The sequence below is a fragment of the Octopus bimaculoides genome, chromosome 5 (genome assembly GCF_046866305.1).
Source record: "Octopus bimaculoides isolate indiv1 chromosome 5, ASM4686630v1, whole genome shotgun sequence".
Lineage (NCBI taxonomy): Eukaryota > Metazoa > Mollusca > Cephalopoda > Octopoda > Octopodidae > Octopus > Octopus bimaculoides.
Genome location: NC_142932.1, coordinates 118,733,008 through 118,755,335, shown reverse-complemented (window position 1 = coordinate 118,755,335; position 22,328 = coordinate 118,733,008). Strand labels below are relative to the sequence as shown.

At 37.9% G+C, this 22,328-nt stretch overlaps 1 protein-coding gene across 6 annotated transcripts in view; it reads right to left on the bottom strand.

Annotated features, from left to right (window-relative positions):
• The window catches only part of LOC106884362 (uncharacterized), a 458,610-nt gene that overhangs the window by 123,464 nt on the left and 312,818 nt on the right, over window positions 1–22,328 (bottom strand). The window contains exon 1 of one of the 6 annotated variants that reach the window (XM_052968140.2): window positions 14,868–15,112. The exons of 4 other annotated variants lie outside the window; for them this stretch is intronic. The gene's annotated coding sequence lies outside the window, so the exon portion shown is untranslated. Of the gene's footprint in view, window positions 1–14,653; window positions 14,808–14,867; window positions 15,113–22,328 lie in introns of those variants that run through there. One more of the 6 variants, XM_052968141.2, reaches the window with a different exon arrangement.

Here is a 22,328-nt window from a genome sequence, read left to right as displayed (position 1 = left end):
TGGAATTGTTTGGATAATACCGTACTTAATTCTGGTGCCTAAACTTAAGAACCATATTCAACTTGAATCTAAATTTATATATATATATATATATACATACACACATATATATATATATATATATATATATATATATATATATACTCATGTATATATGGTTTAATTACACACAAGCATAGAATAGCAGGCCAACAACAGCACATTACGTTGAAGTATTTGACTAATTTCGTTCTGCATATGTAAGGGTGCATCTTACCCGAAATACTGTAGGAATGTTAAATGATCAATATAATCTAATGAAATATTTCCCTTTGTTTTTATTTATTGATAACAACTTACATATTTCTCACTTTAATTAATCAAATGATTTTTTCAGATATACCATTTATAGCACTCTTTTATAGAAACTGATGTCTATTAATATGCTATGGAGACAATAGGCTTTCGTAATGACTTCAGAAAATGCATTAATGTTTTACTCGTAGATATATTTTGCATGGATATAGGATGCGATAGTCACATGTAGGATTTAAGTAAACAAAAAGGAAACAAGCGAGAGAGAGAGAGAGAGAGAGGGAAAGAGAGAGAGAGAGAGAGAGAGAGGGAAAGAGAGAGAGATAGAGAGAGAGAGAGAGAGAGAGTTCGTAGAAGTAAGAGATAAGAATTTCAACATTGATGCTAATCGCTCTCATTTAACTTCACGGCAATCGGTGCTCAACATCGATAATGAGGATTATGGTGATGATGATGACAAAAATGACGACGACGATAACGACGAGAAGGAGGAGGAGAAAAAGAATAGAAGAAGAAGAAGAAGAAGAAGAAGAGAAGATGAAGAAGAATAGAAGATGAAGAAGAAGAAGAAGAAGAGATGAAGAAGAAGAAGGAAGAGGAAAGAAGACAATAAGAAAAAGAAGAATAAGAAAAAGAAGAAAAGGAGGAAGAAGAAAGAAGAGAAAAAGGAGGAGAGGAGAAGAAGGAGAAAAAAAGAAAAAGAAGAAGAAGAAGAAGAGAAGATGAAGAAGAAGAAGAAGAAGAAGAAGAAGAAGAAGAGATGAAGAAGAGATGAAGAAGAAGAAGAAGATGGAGGAGAAAAAGAAGAAGAAGGAAGAGGAAAGAAGACAAGAAGAAAAAGAAGAAAAGGAGGAAAAGGAAGAAGAATAAGGAAGAGGAAAGAAGACAAGAAGAAAAAGAAGAAAAGGAGGAAGAGGAAGAAGAAAGAAGAGAAAAAGGAGGAGAGGAGAAGGAGAAAAAAGAAAAAGAAGAAGAAGAGAAGATGAAGAAGAAGAAGAAGAAGAAGAAGAAGAGATGAAGAAGAGGTGAAGAAGAAGAAGAAGATGGAGGAGAAAAAGAAGAAGAAGAAGGAAGAGGAAAGAAGACAAGAAGAAAAAGAAGAAAAGGTGGAAGAGGAAGAAGAAAGAAGAGAAAAAGGAGGAGAGGAGAAGAATGAGAAAAAAAGAAAAAGAAGAAAAAGGAGAAGGAGGAGGAGGGGAAGAAGAAGTAGAAGAAGAAGAAGAACAACAACAACAACGAAACAGAAATAAAGACATTGAGCATCGTCAGAAGGATTTGTGGAGCGAGTGAGAGAGCCATGTAGAGATACGTGTGCAATACCCAGGTACATTGAGCTGCAAATCTGCGTATTGGAAGTGAGGGCTTTTGTGTACGTGTGTTCGTTCGTTTGTAGGCGGATGTATGGCAGCGTGATATGGTTATATATATATGTGTGTATATGCATGTACACACAAACACACACACACACACACACACACACTCATGCATACGGACATGACACATACACACCATACACACACCACATACACACGCCACATACACACACTCATGCACACGCACGCGAAATATACACACCATACACACACCACACTACATACACACACACACGACACACACACACACACGACACACCACACACACACACCACACATACATCACACACCACACACATGCACACACCACACCCACCACACACACATGTCACATAACACACACCAAATACACACATAGACACATATACACACAGGCACATATATATATAGGCAGAGGTGTGGCTATGTGGTAGGAAGGTTACTTCGCAACCGCTTGCCTCCGTGTTCAGTCGCATATGGTGGCACCTTGGGCAATTCCCTTCTGATATAGCCTCGGGTCTACCAAAGCCTTCTGAGTGCATTTTATAGACAGAAACTTAAAGAAGCCTATTGTATGTGTGTGTGTGTGTGTGTGTGTGTGTGTGTGTGTGCGTGTGTATTTATGTATGCGTGTCTTTGCGTCTCTATTTGTCCCACTACCGTCACTTGACAACCGGTGTTGGTGTCTTTACCTCCCCATAACTTAACGGTTCGGTATAAGAATTCCATAGAATAAGTACCAGTCTATACGTTCAACTAAAATTGTTCAAGCTTGTGTCCCGGCATGCACGCAGTCTAGTTACTGAAACTAGCAAAAGATAAAATATAAAAGATATACTAGCAGATTACACGGTGCAATGCGAGAAATTACTCACTCAGACGGGAATGGCAAGGTCTATATTCAAATGCTTGCACAGTCGAAATAACTATTACCTCTTGCAAAACATGGACAGGTAATTTTCTTCTAGGGTTTGCGAGAAAACCAATGCGTTGCGTTTCCTTCTTCAGCATTCTAATTATATTCTTTACGTCTTACCTGTATGTATTTTGGTGCAAAACAATCTCTATATATCTGGTGTCACACGTTGAATTAGTAATACAAGAAGCAACCGACAAAACATGAACGATAACCATTCAGGTGTAAAGAAAAACATTAAAAGAATGTAAAATTTAAATGTTTTTAAAGAGATTTTATCTCCAGATTATTTGCACCGGCCTTGAACTTGTAGGAAGATTGGCTAGAGTAGATAAAATCAACCACAACAAACATCCGGTTGTAAAATTTAAACTACAGGTATGCAATTTTGACAATAAAAGAATTTTGACTTTGCTAAAAATAAACGAATATGTTTGACGCCATAAATGAATGGGAAAGGAAGCTTTATGGTCGGCTTACAACAGGTTTAATTTAAAATGTAGTACAAACGCTTAGTGGTTGCATAGCTCCAAATAAATGGCAAATGAAAATTCAGAGGATCTGCTGCATCAGAATATAAATATGGTTTATGTGTGTTGATTTCATAGTGTTTTATATTTTTCTAAAGATATGTGGATATGTGGATATGTGGACATCAATATCTCTAGCGGCAGATTTGAGCGACTCTCAAAGGAAAAGGGGAAAATAATTAAAGACGTGTTGCAGCTTTGACAAGTTAACTGATATTTTGTAACTGAATTAAAAAGTTGATTGTTGTTTTTTTTTTTCACAAATATTATTGTGGATGTAGCTAAGAATGCTCTAATTTAATATTTACTGAGCAAATATCTGGTAGCGGAGTTGAAAGGTTCCATGTGAACTTTGGATGACATTAATCCTTTAGGTTTCCTCTGGGTCTCTGCTCTGGTGTCTAACGTTATATTATGTTATATGCTATTTTGCTTTATCATTTATGCTATTAAAAGTATGTATGCTACGTTTTTCCTTACTTACTCTTCATGTTAATTTCTATTTCCACGTTTGTCTTAGCCCTGCTAGAAAAAATAAGGTTTCAATAGATTTCCAAAAATGTCTAAAGTCAGATTAAATAATAGCAGGAAGAGCCTAGGGCTCTTACGGAACTTAACGTTCGAAGGGCATAAGAATGAAAGGGTTCTAAGTCATTAATCCTTGGTTGTTAATCTCGCATTTTGATGGTTTAGTAGTACGTATCTTCGTTTATGTCTGAGCCATGAAAATATAACCAACACTGTACACAAGAGATTTTATTCTCAATATTCTCGTGAATTTTCCTCGTTTAAATCTTTTCTGATAGAATTTTTGTAAATACGACAAAACATACAACTTTTTACGTTATGACATATTAAATCTGCTCATGGAGAGTGCTAGAAAGTTTGTTTTAGTATATCCTCGATCGAAGGGTAACACCTTAAATACACCAAAAAAGTGATGGATATGTAGTTAACGTTTCGTTGACGAAAAAGAAAACACATTTAGACTATTCTCAAGAAAGCAGAGTGGACTCATCAGAGACGGCATCTTTTTTACAACCAGAACGAGGATGTTACTAATATGCAATCATGGTATCAGGGAGTGTATTAAAGAGAAAATTATGTATTTGTACGCATAGGAATTCATTGTTGTTTAATACACTTTTAGGAGTATAAGTCTGCATTTTAGGAGTGTAAGTCTGCATAAGCAAATACAAAATATACTAATCCGAAATGTTTATAATTATCTCCTTTATATCTCACCTTACGCATTATTAGCATCGTTCTGGTTGAATAGAAATAGTGTCGTTGATGAAAGGTTAACAAATACAGATTAAGTTTGATGATGCACAGTTTAGTTTAAATAGTTTTCGTGTATCTTAAAGTTTGCTATTTATTGGCTGTCTTAATCTTTTCAATGAAAAACAAGCCCATTCATTTATAAACACACACACACACGCACATATACAGAGAGTGAGAAAGAGAGAGAGAAAGAGAAAGCGAGTGAGAGGGAAAGAGAGAAAGAGAGAGAAAGAGAGAAATAGAAGGGGTTAGATATAGAAGTAATAACAGAGACAATTCTGAGCACATTCTTCTGTAAGTGGTAAAAGCAGACGAAAATACAGTAATCCCTCGCCATATCGCGTTTCACATATTGCGCTTCACCAATCGCGGTTCCCCTATCGCGATCTATTATTTAAGCTTACGTCGATTCCTCCCTGGTGTTGCTTTGCATTTATAATAGAATAAATATATAGAAATTACAATAATAAGAAGAAAAATCAGTGCTGTTTCTCCTTCGCGGATTTTCATCTATCGCGGCGGGTTTTGCAATACACACCCGCGATAGTCGACGGATTACTGAATTCCTAACAATCAAAGGATTATAAGAGCATTAATTGATGTATATCTCTTGGTAAACAAAGGAAAACAGAAAATCCGAGCGTCAGATGTTGTTCTGAATAAATAGTATATGTCTGTGTGAGTGCATTTACATACATTATATATATATCACAATGTAACCTCGTGGATATCGTTGGCGATTTTTTCTTCCCCCGTCTTCCCTTCTTTGGACTTTCCTATATTTTCGACGAAGAGCTTCGCTCGAAACGTCAAATTCTCTTTCTTTCCTTTCCTGAGCGTCCAGTAACACAATATCACGTTCTCGCGTTGTTGTTGTTTTTTTTCGTCGTTTTTCCTGTTTGAACTCACTATATATATATATATATATATATATATATATATATATATATATATAGAGAGAGAGAGAGAGAGATGGATAGATAGATAGATGCAATATGCATTTATATGTATGTTTGTATAGTGACATACATGCATGCGTACACAAGCAGAAGCATCTGGATGGAACGAGAAGCAGCGAATGGAAGGGGCTGTCCTTAAATGCGTAATTCCATATTTCAGCTTGAGAGAAATGTGATAAAAATCTGAGCAACAGACGGAATGTCTCTGCAGGGAGCCCTAAATATTTTTGTTAGGGTGTGTAAGAGAAAATGTCTCCTTGGGGTCAAGAATAATAAAGAGATTACATTAAAAAGGATGAGGGGGTGGGGAATGAAAACGGAAACTGAACTAAGAGTGTTATGAAATTATTATAACATATAAGAGGAGAAAAGGAAATAGAAATTTGGGGGAGGGTCACACTTAATGCCGTTTCGTTTGCTGTTGTTGTTGTTGTGGCAGTGGTGGTGGTGTTTGTTGCTGTTGTTGTTAATTCTTACTTTTGATATTGTTTCACGTTTTATCATCGTCGTCATCATCATCACCATCCCCACCATCATCATCATCATCATCATCATCACTGATGCTGTTGCTTTAGCTTTTATCATCATCCTCATCATCATCATTCTTGTCGTGATGTTATTGTTATTACTATTACAACGAGGATGATGATGGTGACGATGACGGTGATGATGATAATGATGAAGATAATGAGGAGGACCAGGTGGTAGTAGTAGTAGTAGAGAGGAGGAGGGAGTTGATTAGGATGACCGTGGGCTGGTAATTGTAACGATGTATAATGTTGGCTGGTACTCGTGCCTCTTGTTGCATTTACCGTTTGCTGCTCCCGTTGATTCTGTTGATGATGGCGGCGGCGGCGGCAGTAGAGGTGGAAAAGATGTTGATGGCAATGGTGCCGTTGTTGTTGGTGGTGGTGGTGATGGTGATGATGTTGTCGGTGGTGCAGGTGGTGGAAAAGATATTGATGGTAACAGTGTTGTTGTTGTTGATGGTGGTGGTGGTGGTTTTGGTGGTGGAGGTGGTGGTGATGATGTTGTTCTTTGCGGTGGAGGTGGTGGAAAAGGTGTTGATGGTAACGGCTTTATTGTTGCTGTTTTTTTTTGTTGTTGTGGTGGTGGTGTTGATGGTGGTGATTCTAGTAGTTTTGGTATTGGCAATGATAGTTGCTGTCCCTTGATGACAGAGAAACAGCTATGTTGCTTTAAGAATAATATAGTGGGTGTTATTGATGTTGTTGTTGTTGATGGTGTGGTTTAGCTCTCGGACAGGTCTCCTCGATCAAACCTTTGATCGAAGATGCTCCTACCTTCGTCATATCATCAATTCCCAGGAACTCATTATTCGATGTGCTCCGTGTTTAGATCGAGATTTCGCTGTTAAATCTGGCAAATCGATCGACCTCGTGGGACAGAGTCCAATTAGCTGGTGTAGTGATGTTAATTGTTAAAAATCTGTGAAACTACGCTAAAAGCCATCGTCGATCACCTTCAGCTAGCTTCTGTCATTTGTCTTTTACTTGTTTTAGGCATTAGACTGCGGTCATGCTGGAGCAATGCCTTCAAAAGTCAATTAGTCGAATGAATCGACCCCAGTACATATCTGTTGTTAAAACCTGGTAACTATATCGGTCACTTTTGCCGGACGGGTGTGTTATGGGGACGTAAACGCACGAACACTGGTTATCAAGTTGTGTTGGAGGGGAGGGCGGGAGAAACACAGACACAAAGATACACAAACACACACGCATATACACACATATGTATACATATATACGACGGGCTTCTTTCAGTTTCCGCCTTCCAAATCCCATCACACAGCATTGGACGTCTCGAGCCTATCGTAGAAGACACTTGCCCAAGGTGCCGCGCAGCGGGACTGAACCCGGAATTATGTGGCTGAGAGCCTAACTTCTTATTTCTTTATTGCCCACAAGGGGCTACACACAGAGGGGACAAACAAGGACAGATAAACGGATTAAATCGATTACATCAACCCCGAAAGGATGAAAGGCAAAGTCGACCTCGGCGGAATTTGAACTCAGAACGTAGCGGCAGACCGTGCTAATGTTTCTGCCAGCTCGCCGCCTGGGGGGGCGGGCTAACTTCTTACCAGACAACCACACCTACGTCAATACTGACGAAATGTATCGATCAACTAACTGATCGTATTAGAGTTATCAATCTTCATGGTTTTTAAAACTTAATTGCCCCAGCTGGACGCATTCAAATTGGAAACCTACGACATTAAAGTAAAACGGAATGTGTTATAGTTTTGACATCACAGAGTATTCGGAAATTAAATATAGTCAACGGATTGTTATCGAAGTATATTATTGCAGCTAGTACACAGTATCGATGAGTATGGTTCCAATAGATATCTACACACATTTTCAATTGAATTGCAATCAGACACCACACCGCGTCCATGACCCAATAAAAGAGCGGCAAAAAAAAAAATCATTGCGTTAATTTAATAAAGTGTATTCATTGAATGGTTCTCATTAAGTATAAAACCTATATTACATAGATTCCAAATAATGGTTGGTTGAAAGGCTTTAGAATCAGAAGCGAACTGCATATAAGAGTGTTTTTTACTGTCTTCGAAAGGAATCAGTGAAAGCGACAGTTATGGAACAATACAACGGACAATAAACAATATATTGTATTGTATAATATGATGCAGTACTCCGTTGACAAGAATGTGAGTTATGTTCGGTAGATGTCTTAAAGTCTGTAGCATTTCGCCCCTTAGTCATTTCGCATCGCCCGAGAGCAGCAGTAAAGACTGAAATAGCCTTCGCCTACAGAAGAGTTCCTTCTGCGGTCTCTTTTCAACCACAACCACCTTGAACTTGTCTTATCTGTCACTGTTATCTCCATCATGATTTTTTCTTGTCACGGGGAATGGGTCTACATGCTGCCCTTTAACAAGAGGCCCATCAATCAAGTAGAGATATTTGGTTACTTGGTACATTAGACGGTCATCAGTCACTATCATGCTTATGTAGTAAAGATTGTTTGCCAACAAGATGGCAGTCCTGGTTTAGGACTAATGTTGCTGTAATTTCAGCCCCAGGAGACATCGTCTCCAGCTGGCTATACGACACGAGCTCTGTCCTTATATTTTCGAACAAGGGAATCTAGCACCCTCACTCAGCTCAAAACAATATCTGTGTATCGTGATTTCTGGGTTGTTTCTCTTCATCAGCACATAATAATTGCTCGGCTAGAGGTGGCGCTGCAAAATTCCCGTTCAAAATATATAGTTTTCAAAGTGACAACTAGTCACTAATTTATAACTTAGAAAACTTTTTTGATCTCACAATGAGAGATATTCAGCAACAGTACTTTGGAGTAAAGATTGTTTGCCAACCTAACATGGCAGTCCTGGTTTAGGACGAATGTTTATGGATTTCAAAAACACTCGAGTGATACTGTGTCTACGAATTGTCGTGATAATCTCTGTATATTGAATCTTCTCGGCTAATTTTATTAGATATGCATGATACTGCTGTTAAGGTCTATCGTATTCAGAACTTTCCTTGAGTTCGTTTCCCACAATATTATTATTATTAATATTCATAAGTGACACTAAGCTGCTCCATCTGTATGTATACCAATCATCTCCAATCCTTGCTTAGTACAATATCCTTTCCTCGGGAGATATAATACGACCAAAACATACCCGTTTCCGTCCATCAATAAGCTTTGAAGGAAAATGACAATTTTTAAAATAAATTATCCGAATGTCACAAAAATTTAACAGTGTTCAGCTTACTACTTTATCTCACTTGTTCGTTGGTATTAAGGCTTAAACATTGATAGAGGAAGTTGTCGGTTGCATGGATAATCTCGATTAATCGTATTTTTGTTTTTTATAAATGTTTCTTTCGTTTTCCTTTCAAAATCCCAATATTACATAACTGATATCCCACCATATGCGTATACGGAACCTTACTCTTGTTGGTAATTCTGTTTATATAACAACTGGTATATTCATCGCTAGAAACGACGGAAGATCAATTTACTACTCTTATTTAAATGAAAACATTGGCGAATGTATATACGTTGAAGAAACACACACGCACACACCTAAATACATATAAATATGTATGTATGTGTATATATATATATATATATATATATATATATATATATATATATATATATGTTAATTCTCTAAATGAAGTATTAACAGTAACTGCACGATAAAGTGTAGTATATTGCCACTTACGTGTGGCTGACCCCTAGGGGTGGATGTTACTGTTGCTTTTAGCCCCAGGAGGACATCTCCTCCAGCTGGCTTATCGACACACGACTGTGTCCTGTTTGCCAAGGGAGTTATCCCTCTCACCACAGCCAGCAGCACCAAGGTCATCAGCTGTCGAACGCCGACGAAGGGAAATAACCCTGAAATCCGGATACGTTCGTGCTGCTGGCTGTGGTGAGAGGGATAACTCCCTTGGCAAACAGGACACAGTCGTGTGTCGATAAGCCAGCTGGAGGAGATGTCCTCCTGGGGCTAAAAGCAACAGTAACATCCACCCCTAGGGGTCAGCCACACGTAAGTGGCAATATACTACACTTTATATATATATATATATATGCATTATGTATGTATATATATATATAATATAGATGTATACATACACCCATATATATATATATATTTATATATATATGTGTGTGTATTTATGGGTATGTCTGTGTCTATGTGTATGTTCGTTTATTACTGAAACAAATAAAAGATATACATCTTCAACAGGAAGAATACGGAGACAAGGAGAAAACCACGGAGAAATGAGAGATATTCAGCAACAGTACTTTGGAGTAAAGATTGTTTGCCAACCTAACATTCGTCCTAAACCAGGACTGCCATGTTAGGTTGGCAAACAATCTTTACTCCAAAGTACTGTTGCTGAATATCTCTCATTTCTCCGTGTTTTTCTCCTTGTCTCCGTATTCTTTCTGTTGAAGAGCGTAGCTCGAAACGTCAAAGACTTTCCGTATTCCCGAGCGTCATACTAATATATACTTTTGTTATTTACACCACCTGTCCTCGTCTGTTGTTATTTTTTGTATATTCTCCCATATATATGTATATATATATATATGTATGTATGTATGTATATATATATATATGTGTGTGTGTGTCTATATATATGTATATATTTACACATACATACATATATATGTATATATGTATGTATGTATATATATATAAATATATACATTCATGCAATCCATACATACTTATGTATTCACACACATACACACACACACACACACACACACGTGAGCGTGCAACCTACGGTTTTCATGATAATATCTGAGTGTTTTTTTTAAATGTGTATTTATTTATTCCACTCGCAAGGATTATCGTTTCAATGGCGCTGCTTGTGAGCGTGTCTGTGTGTGTGTGTGTGTGTGTGTGTGTGTGTGTGTGTGTGTGTGTGTGTGTGTGTGTGTGTGTGTGTCTGTGTCTGTGTGTGTGTACGACAGTGGCTGCTTGCGCGTGCGTGCGTGCGTGCGAGTAGTGTGTATGTGCGCGCGTACGAAAGTGGTACGTGAATGGTGTTGTATTTATCATTCTTGTTTGGGTGTCGGGGAGGACATGAGCCTGATGACGCAAATGGCTGTTGGGTCAGGTGGGCGGGGGATGCAGTGCGTGGATAAGTACGGCGGAACGTATTACTGAAATATCAATAAAGTGAAATTTATGAATGAACAAATGGACGAAGGAGAAAATCAATCAATGAATGAAATTAATGAATGGAATAAAGCAATCGCTGTGTAACACGTCAGTTTCACTATAGTTTAGAAGTGTGAGAAAGACAGATCGATTAACTGCTCAATATATATATATATATATATATATATATATATATATATATATATATATATATATATATAGAGGCGTGAGCGTATATGCGTGCAAACGAGTGGGAATATGTGTGTATAATATATATATATATATATATGCACACACACATACGTACACACACACACACACACACACATATATATATAAGCTTGTATACTTTTATTCTTTTACTTGTTTTGATCATTTGACTGCGGCCATGCTGGAGCACCACCTTTAGTCGAGCTAATCGGCCACAGGACTTATTCTTTGTAAGTCTGGTGCTTATTCTATCGGTCCCTTTTGCCGAACCGGTAAGTTACGGGAACGTAAACGCACCAGCATCGGTTGTCAAGTGATGTTGGGTGGGGGGGACAAACTCAGATACACAAACACATACACACACACATATATATCTGTATGTATGTATATATATGCATACATTTATATATATATATATATATGTATGTATATATACATACATACACACACATATAGATATATGTACGTATACTTGTATACACACAAAATACACAAACATAGAAATATAGACAGAATATCATATACAAACATTTATCAGATGCGTTCATATATTTGATTGTACTAATATATATATATATATATATATATATATATATATGCTTTACTTGTTTCAGTCGTTAGAATGCGGCCATGCTGGGGTACCACTAACTATCTTTTTTATAGCCTGGCACTTAACCTATCGTCCCTTTTGTCGCTAAGTTACGGGAACACAGTTGTGAAGGGGTACTTGGGAACAAACACAAAGTCACACGCGCACACAGATGTAAACACACCAACATCGGTTGTAAAGCGATTGTGTCGGGGTGGGGGACAAACACGCCGCAAGCACACGCACACACATACATACATACATATTTACATACATACATACATACACACACACACACACACACACACACACACACATATATATATATCATAGGCTTCTTTCAGTTTCCATGTAACAAAACTACTCAGACAGCTCTGGTGGGGGCCGGGGATATAGTATAAGGCCTCGCAATGGGATTGAACACGGGACCAGGTGATTAGGGAGCGAGCTTCTTGGAACACAGCCACGAGTGCGCCTATATATGCACACACACACACACACACACACACACACACACACACACACACACACACACACACATACGTACATATATAGATATGTGTGTGCGTACGTGTGTATGTATCTATGTGTGCGTGTATACGACACACGTACACACAACAAACAACGCCAGGGATATAGCGAAGTGCAGCAGCAGACAGAGAGACAGATAGGCAAACAGACAGAGAGACCCGTTGACAGACACATAGACGGAGATAGATAGATAGATAGATACATAGATAGAGAGAGAGAGAGAGAGAGAGACAGAGTGGGGGGAGGTATTTAGAGGCAGAAGGAAGATGGTAAAGAGAGAGGAACGGATTAGATGTCGACGTTTCGATTGTTGTAGTTGTTAATGTCGCTGTTAAACGTAACACCGATGAAAGGCATTCCACCCGCGACCACGCCGCCGTTTTCCTATGCAGTACAAACCCACAACAACAACATCCGACGATTTCTTTTCTAAGCAGTTGGAATTTAGTATGAGAAGTAATTTGGCTGTTATTTCTAACATGTCGAGCCACTACGTAGAAAGGCAGGCAGCGAGTGAGAGAGAGAGAGGGAGAGAGGAGAGGGGAGAGAGTTAGAAGGACACAGAGATTGTGAGGGAAGGGAGAAAGCGCGAGGGAGGTGGGGCTCCTTAGTCAAACTGTCACACACGCACACACGCAGACCCATGCACACACGCGCGCGCGTAGAACCAGTCTGCAATAAGACACCGATTGGAGTGGAAACGGAAACGGTTTTAGGAAGACAGAGGGGGGTGGGCGAGAAAGAAGAATGATAGTAGGCAAAGAAAAAAGGGAGAGAAAGAAAGAGAAAGAGAGAGAGAAAGAAATAGAAAGAGAGAGAGAAAGAAAGAGAAAGAGAAAGAGAAAGAAAGAGAAAGAGAGAGAGAAAGAAAGAAGGAAAGAAAGAACGAAAGGAAGAGAGAAGTGGGGACAGATAGAGAAAGAAAGAGAGAGAGAGAGAGAGAGAAGTAAAGTTTGGAACTGATATATTGGCAATAAAGTGAAAAGAGACAGATAGGTAGACAGACAGACAGACAGACAGACAGACAGACAGACAGACAGATAGTGAGATGGAGGGAGAGAGAGAAAATTTGTGTGTCTGTGTGTAAGAGTGGAAAGAAAATGGAATGAAACTTAATGAAAATATTTTTGTAAGACTATACGTAGATACGAACACATACAGAGAGATACACAGACAACCACACAAACATATATATACACACACACACAAGCAGAAACAAACACACACACACACACATGCGACAACTCGTATATGTACGACACAAATATATGTATATATATATATATATATATATATATATATATATATATATATATATATATATATAGACGTGTATAAGTAAACTTACATAAACACACTGGCAGACAACACATACACACTAAAGCAACACGTGTGAGAAACAAACAGTGCAAATAAGCCGATGTATACGTACGTCTTCCTCCCTCTCCCGGTGTGTATATCTATCTATCTATCTATCTATCTATCTATCTAATAATCATAAATATAAGGGATTAGCAATTGAGTTGCTTCTCCAACATACTGAAAATTTAGAAATAGCAGTCAATTCTAAATTTTCAGTATGTTGGAGAAGCAACTCAATGCTAATCCCTATATATTTATGATGATAAATGGTTTTACCGATAAAGGTTTTTTTATACTGAACTACTTGGCAAAATTGTTAATTATTAATTCTATTATTAATTGACGATTCCCTGCCCTTATTCTTGTATATCTATCTATATATATATATATATATATATATATATATATATATATATATATATATATGTATGTATGTATGTATGTATGTATCTCAAAGCAAAGGTGTTGTTATGATGCAAGTTCGTTGATGTGTTCGACGTGTAGTATATATATATATATATATATATATATATATATATATATATATATATATATTACATATTACGTGTGCGTGTGTCTGTATTTACACACAAACACACACACATTCGTCCACGCATGCATGCATCCGTCCATCCATCCACTAACGAGGATAGAACACCGGTTGAATAATGACAAATATGATACATTAAACAACATAATCATTCATAATATATTGTACCGATTATACGCGATTAATGAAAAAATATAAATATATATACAGAACCTGAAATGAAATTACACAAGAAAAAGCATAAATATAAATATATATATATATATATATATATATATATATATATATAAACAATTACAAATTAAATATGAAACATACATACATACATACATACATATACATATATATATATATATATAGTAAGCATAAAAAAAAGTCCGAACTTACCCCCTTCATAAATAATAATAACATAGATGCATAAAATATATAAATCAAAACAACCACTACAGAAATGCTTCTGCTGGTACTACTACTACTACTACTACAACCACTGCCGCCACCACCCGCCAACCCCGACCGTCGAGCTGATTACAATGCCGACCTCGTCCCCTCCAACCAGTAGTAGTAGTCGTAGTAGTATTTAAGAAAATAAAGTACTCACAGAAAACGCGGTCCTACAAACATGAAGCCCGACAAGAGATGTTCAACGTAAACTTCTCTGAATGACTTTGAACCTGGAGTAGTATTTCTTGCTAGCTTTATATAGAGAATACCATTCCCATTCGTCTTACTACGACCATGTACTACACGCGATAACAAACATATGATTACTAAAACTACCCAGGCCTGTAAAACACACACACACACACACACACACACACACACACACACACACACACACACAGAGTCACATTCACACACCCTCGCACACAGGCATCCACTCACACGCATTTAGGCGCGCGCATATAGACATATAATAAGCGCGCACACAATTATATAAACGCAGGCGTATATATATATATATATATATATATATATATATATATACATGTATAGACGTACTCACGCTTAAGTAAATACTGGCGGAAATAGGCAGACAGGCCGCTACGGACTGAAATACTTACATAATTACACTCGTACAAAACACAGGCGCGTACACATGGATACACGTGTGTTTGTACAATATATACATAATAAATATATGTTGTTAATCCCATGTCTTCCACCTCTCTCTCTCTCTCTCTTTTAATGTATATGTATGTGTAGGTGTTTATATATATATATATATATATATATATATATATATATATATATATATATATATATATATATATATATATATATATATATATATATATATATTAGTATATGTGTGTATATATATATATATATATATATATATATATATGCATATATATATATATATATATATATTAGTTTGTGTGTGCGTGTATATATATATATATATATATATTAGTATATGTGTGTATATATGAAAATACACATATACAAACAGATATACATACATATACACACACGCACGCATACACACAGATATTGATATATATATAGATAAATATCGATATTTCTTTCTATCTATCAATCTGTTTGTCTGTCTATTTATCTATCAATCTATCTATCAATCTATCTATCTCTCTGTTTGTCTGTCTATTTATCTATCTATCAATCTATCTATCTATCTGTTTGTCTGTATTTATCTATCTATCAATCTATCTATCTGTTTGTCTGTCTATTTATCTATCTATCAATCTATCTATCTGTTTGTCTGTCTATTTATCTATCTATCAATCTATATATATCTATCTGTTTGTCTGTCTATTTATCTATCTATCAATCTATATCTATCTATCTATCTATCTATATATATATATATATATATATATATATATATGTATGTATATAGATAAATAGATAGATAGATATAGATGTATATGTACTCCGACTCTCCCCAAATAACAGGAGTTTACAAATGTCCCACAAATCAAAGTTCCGCCTACAATCTACAGCACATAACACGCAAACCTCCTACGCACATTATGTCGACATAAATTACATACATTAAGTCACGCACACACATATACACACTGATAGAAAAAATAAATAAATAAATAAAATTATTAAACTAAAGGGTATCGAACGAATTATTTTCTTTTCAGAATAATAAAGAAAAAAAAAACATGTAATCAACTAGGAAGAATAACTACAACACAGCGCAACATTAAAAGCATTAGACTGAAGAGGGGAGATTGACCTGGGTAAAACGTGTTACTACAGTGAGAAAAGGAAATATGAACTCTGAAGCGTCTAAAGACGTTAACAAGTCTTACAATACGAGCGCTGTATGAATGCCGTGAGCTCTTTAAATTTTTCTCTCGTGTTCTGTGTTTAGGAGTTGACAAAGTGTGTTGCGGTATTTAGTTAAGTTTCCTTTTAATGTTCTAAATTTAATCCCTCTGGGACTGATTTAAATTTTTTTTTTTTTTTTTGTACCTTTCATCTTTTCGAAATCGATAAATCAATACCGTTGGAAAAATGAGATCGATAAAAATAAATACTCCCCCCCCTCCCCATTACGCCAAATTTGTGGTGTTCGAGGAAGCTACTCAGTGTTCATTGATTCTACCAAAATTAACAATGAAACAATGCAATATTCCACAAATGACACGGACTGCTTGCTACACTTCGTTGTGTTTCTGGTAATATGTTAAGGGAGACCTTTAAAAGTCTAGTCCCCGATTCACTCTACCTGAGGGTTACATTGTAGCAGATATTATCATAATACTGCAACATCAGTGCCGACCTAAGACTAATCTACAACAATATTGACATTTCTATGACTTTGTGCCAATGTTAGGAATCACTAAAGTCGATAGGTAAGACGAAACGTTAGAAGGTCGGACAAAAGAACCAATGGCAGGTACATCAAACTGCAGAGTCCCTATGGGCCACATTGCTCACATATACATTGCCATGGTGAGCCCATATCCAAACACGCACATACAACAAAGATTTCCATTGTATGCATCCTTTATTGTTGGCACTCCGTCGCTTACGACGACGAGGGTTCCAGCTGATCCTATCAACGGAACAGCCTGCTTGTGAAATTAACGTGCAAGTGGCTGAGCACTCCACAGACACGTGTACCCTCAACGTAGTTCTCGGTATCCAGCGTGACACAGTGTGACAAGGCTGACCCTTTGAATTACAGACAGAACAGAAACAGGAAGTAAGTGTGAGAGAAAGTTGTGGTGAAAGAGTACAGCAGGGTTCGCCACCATCCCCTACCGGAGCCTTGTGGAGCGTTAGGCGTTGTCGCTCAATAAACACTCAGAACGCCCGGTCTGGGAATCGAAACCGCGAGTCCGCTGCCTTAACCACTGGGCCACTGCGCCTCCACATCCATCCTTTATTATTAAGTACAAAAACTTTCGAAACCATTCATTTACTCATCAATAATTCTATTTATACTAAATTATCATTAATTATTTATGTCATTAAATCCTTTTTGGATTCCCCATTTTCAACCCTCTAGCTACGTCGTTCGCTGCCCTCACAAGCGTTTGAAACGATCCACGTTTAGGTTGCAGGTTTGATATGCCTTCATTATGGTATCTATCCCGGCTATTTTCTTGCTCTGAGTTTAGGTCCTGTCAAACTGAAATTGTTATTTTTCGAAGATCAATCTAATAAAGTAACAATGAACTCCTGGATCTGACTTAATCGATTGGTCCCTCCCGAAAGAATTTTGGTATTCTGCTAATATTAGGATCTATTTCTCGTATTTGTAATTTCATGTTAATTGCCCGCAGGGTGTTAATCATAGAGGGGACAAACAAAGACAGACAAAGGGATTAAGTCGACTGCATCGACCCCAGTGCATAACTGGTACTTATTTAATCGACCTCGAAAGATGAAAGGCAAAGTCCACCTCGGCGAAATTTGAACTCAGAACGTAACGGCCGACGAAATACGGCTAAGCTTTTCGCCCAGCGTGCTAACGATTCTTATTTCTTTATTGCCCACAAGGGGCTAAACAGAGAGGGGACAAACAAAGACAGACAAAGGGATTAAGTCGATTACATCGACCCCAGTGCGTAACTGGTACTTAATTTATCGACCCCGAAAGGATGAAAGGCAAAGTCGACCTCGGCGGAATTTGAACTCAGAACGCAGTGGCAGACGAAATACCGCTAAGCATTTCGCCCGGCGTGCTAACGTTTCTGCCAGCTCGCCGCCCTATCTATTACTCGTATTACTGAAAAAAAATTGGGAGCTAGCTAAATTGTTCAACGGGCAAAATGTTCAGTGGCATTCCGTCCGTAGTTACGTTCTGAGTTCAAGTTCCGCCGAAGTCGACTTTACCTTCCTGAGTTAATAAAGTAAGTAACAGTGGAATACTGGGGTCGATGCAATCGACTTAGATTCTCCCAGTAAATTGCCGGCCGTGAGCCGAAATTGGAAACCATTATTATAGAAAGAAAGGTGCATGGCTTAGTCTTTAGGTTTTGCGGCTCATAATGATAAGGTCGAGGGTTCAATTTCTAGATATGGCAGCTCGCTGTTTTCTAAACTAAGGCAATTCATTTCCTGCTGCAAATGAGTGCCAGTCACCTGTTGATGCACCCCTCCACACTAACACCATCCCTCCTTTCTTCCCCCTAACATCGTTCCATCCTCCTTCCCCCCTAACACTGTCCCTCACTCTCTCCAGCCGTTATCTTCTGAATGTGCTGTTCGATTAAAGTTATACGGACGGAGAGGTTACCCATATCTGCCCGCGGCTGAGGACGTACCTAAAACATTTAACGAAATCCTGGCTCACGTTAACAAAGCCATACTCGTTCACATGTGACGATTTATCACAGAATTGAAAGACCACAAAATATCTCTCCCATGCGGTAATTTCATACGTATGTTTACGTTCTGAGTCCGCACCTCTGCCTAGTTAGGCTTAAAATTTTATCTTTCCAGTGTCAACATCCTAGTTTTTTTTTTTAAATTTCAAATACTACATGTGAAAAGCGAGTGCATCTATTTTGTTTACCTGAGCTTGGCTAACCACAATAAATATCACACAGGCTTTTTTTGTAGAGCTCTTACGATTTTGCCAATTTAACTTTAGCCCAAGGTCATATACCTTTCGGTAACATCGTATCGCAAACAGCATTTTGTTTTATATTGAATATCTGGTAGCAATCTAGGGATGTAAGGCAATATTGGTTTCAGCGCCTTTATGAATTCATAAAAACAATCTACTGAATTTGTTATTCATATTACGTCAAACTCAATTATTTCAAACTGTATCATAGGGCCACACTTTTTATGGCAATGTTCACTAACATAAAATATTACAGTTCTCTGTTTTATCAATGCAGTGAAATAACGGTTCTTCTGAGGTAAAGAAAACGTTAGAGAGATTGACATAATAAACGCAAGATCCTGAAAAATCTGCTAAGATTAAGATAGATATGAAATAGACCCAGGTTTCACGTAAAGCGACTGCCTCATTTCAAATATTTTTCATTAATTTCAGTTTAGCACAAGCAGTAAGGATGCAGCACGCATGATCGAATGATTGTGGTTTCGGTTCCCGGATCGGACGATGCATGTTGAGCTCTTGTACAAAGCATTTCCCATCATGTTGCTCCAGTGAGGATGCAGTTCCAGTTTATTCAGCTGGCAAAAGGAAGGAATGTGTAGAAGATAAAGCTCTTGTTAATTGTTCATGGTGGAGGCGCAATCGCCCAGTGGTTAGGGCAGCGGACTCGCGGTCATAGGATCGCGATTTCGATTCCCAGACCGGGCGTTGTGAGTGTTTATTGAGCGAAAACACCTAAAGCTCCACGAGGCTCCGGCAGGGGGTGGTGGCGAACCCTGTGGTACTCTTTCACCACAACTTTCTCTCACTCTTACTTCCTGTTTCTGTTGTGCCTGTAATTCAAAGGGCCAGCCTTGTCACACTGTGTCACACTGAATATCCCCGAGAACTACGTTAAGGGTACACGTTAATTTCACGAGCAGGCTGTTCCGTTGATCGGATCAACAGGAACCCTCGACGTCGTAACCGACGGCATGCCAACAACAATTGTTCATGAGTCTCGTTAATTACATTTACGCGCAGCCCTAGCAATACATTTTCATTCACCAGTAGCTACAATGACTATCACAATGGCAACAACACCTACGACAGTTTCATCATTCAATATTTGAGCGATTGGTTATATTTACACTCGCAAGGTAGGTACTCGTCAACCTACGACTGATGTGTTGCGCAGTAAAGAAATGAACCCGGAATTTAAAACTTGCGAAGTGAGTAACATAAGCCCAAAACAATGTCTGCACCTACTGAGAATGTAATCATTAGAGTAAAAAACAAAGAAGAGAAAGACAGGATAGTCATGCCTGGAATAACTTTGAGAGTAGGTCTGACGTATATGCGTTGACCAGGGGCCAGGAAGAGAGAACAGATGCAGCCACACCTAAAACACTTATACATACATTAGCCAAGATAACCATGTTTGGTTGCGGGACTGTTGTTGTTGTTGTGGGTTAGTCCCAAGCTAGTCATGATCAACAAGATCTGTAATGAAGACGCTCCATTCCTGGCCACCCAATCTTTTTATTTTCATTTAAAAGCATTCAGCACATTATTCTCCAACGTTCATTTTCTTAATTAAGCTATCAGCGTATTGTTTGAGGGATAATGAGCTGCGAGTTTTTAGTTGGTTGAAAAATCTCATTGCGTTCTACTCCTGTAGACTTTAGTAGTAGTAGTAGTAGTAGTAGTAGTAGTAGTGTGGAGGCGCGTGGCGTAGTGGTTAAGGTGTCAGAATCATGATCGTAAGATTGTGGTTTCGATTCCTGGACCGTGTGACGCGTTGTGTTCTTGAGCAAAACACTTCATTTCACGTTGATCCAGTCCACTCAGCTGGAACAAATTAGTAACACTGCGATGAACTGGCGTCCCTTCCAGCTGGGGAACACATACGCCATTGAAACCTGGAAAACAGGCCCATGAGCCTGGCTAGGCTTTAAAAGGGCGCATCTATTGATTATGTTATTATTATTATTATTATTATTATTATTATTATTATTAGTAGTAGTAGTAGTAGTAGTAGTAGTAGTAGTAGTAGCAGCTGCAGTAGTGGTGATAGTAGTGGCGAAATAGTGGTGGTGGTGTTCTTGGTGGTGTTGGAAGTGGTGGTGGTGGTGGTATTTGTGCCTGTGGATGTAGCAGTTGCGATAATTTTATGATTACTGAGCTTATCAGAACTTGTACGCATCACAATGCATCACAACGATTAAACCTATGCGTAACCGATTCATCCGCTCAAAATATGCAGCTAACTCCCCTTTAGTCCACGCCGTACAACCTTAATATAGAAAGGACTTATTAAGCAATGTAGCCCTAGATACAGAAGAAAGACTTTGAACCAATAAAAAGAGTATTTGTGAGGTCATTCAACATACAAGAAATAAGCGCTACATCTCCCTCAAGATGCATCATTTCGTCCCATAAGAGAACACTGGACAATACAGTCCGCCGCAAAATACTGCTTACACAATGTAGTCATATTCAGATGTGAATGTCTGTTCAGTCAGAGTTGTCCTAGGGTTAAAGAACCATAGTATTGGAGCAAATGCAATAGCCAGAGTGACATTAACAGGAGTAACAATCGTAAATGTAGATATTACCATAGAAAACCCGCGTCAGAGCATACTTTGTCAGAGCATACAACATCGTGAACATTTTACAATTCTCTAGAAAAATTATGGCTGCTGCAGACTTCGTCTAAATTACGGTGTCTTTACACCTATAAAACTCTAAGGACTTAGATGGAGAATAAGAGTAAAAAAGTTGATCGTGACAAAGCAATTGCTCATTGGACAATCCCAGTTACAATGTGTCACATGTATCAGAGAAGGACATCCGTATGATCAAGAAGACTATGCACACTTCGGTGAAATATTAAGCAATGCAATGGTAAAACTTTCTTGAAATATAATACTGTGTTTAAATGACCAGTACCATGAATGTTAACTGTTTCGATTTTAAGTTTTTATTCCTGTCGGGATACATACATACAAACATACATACATA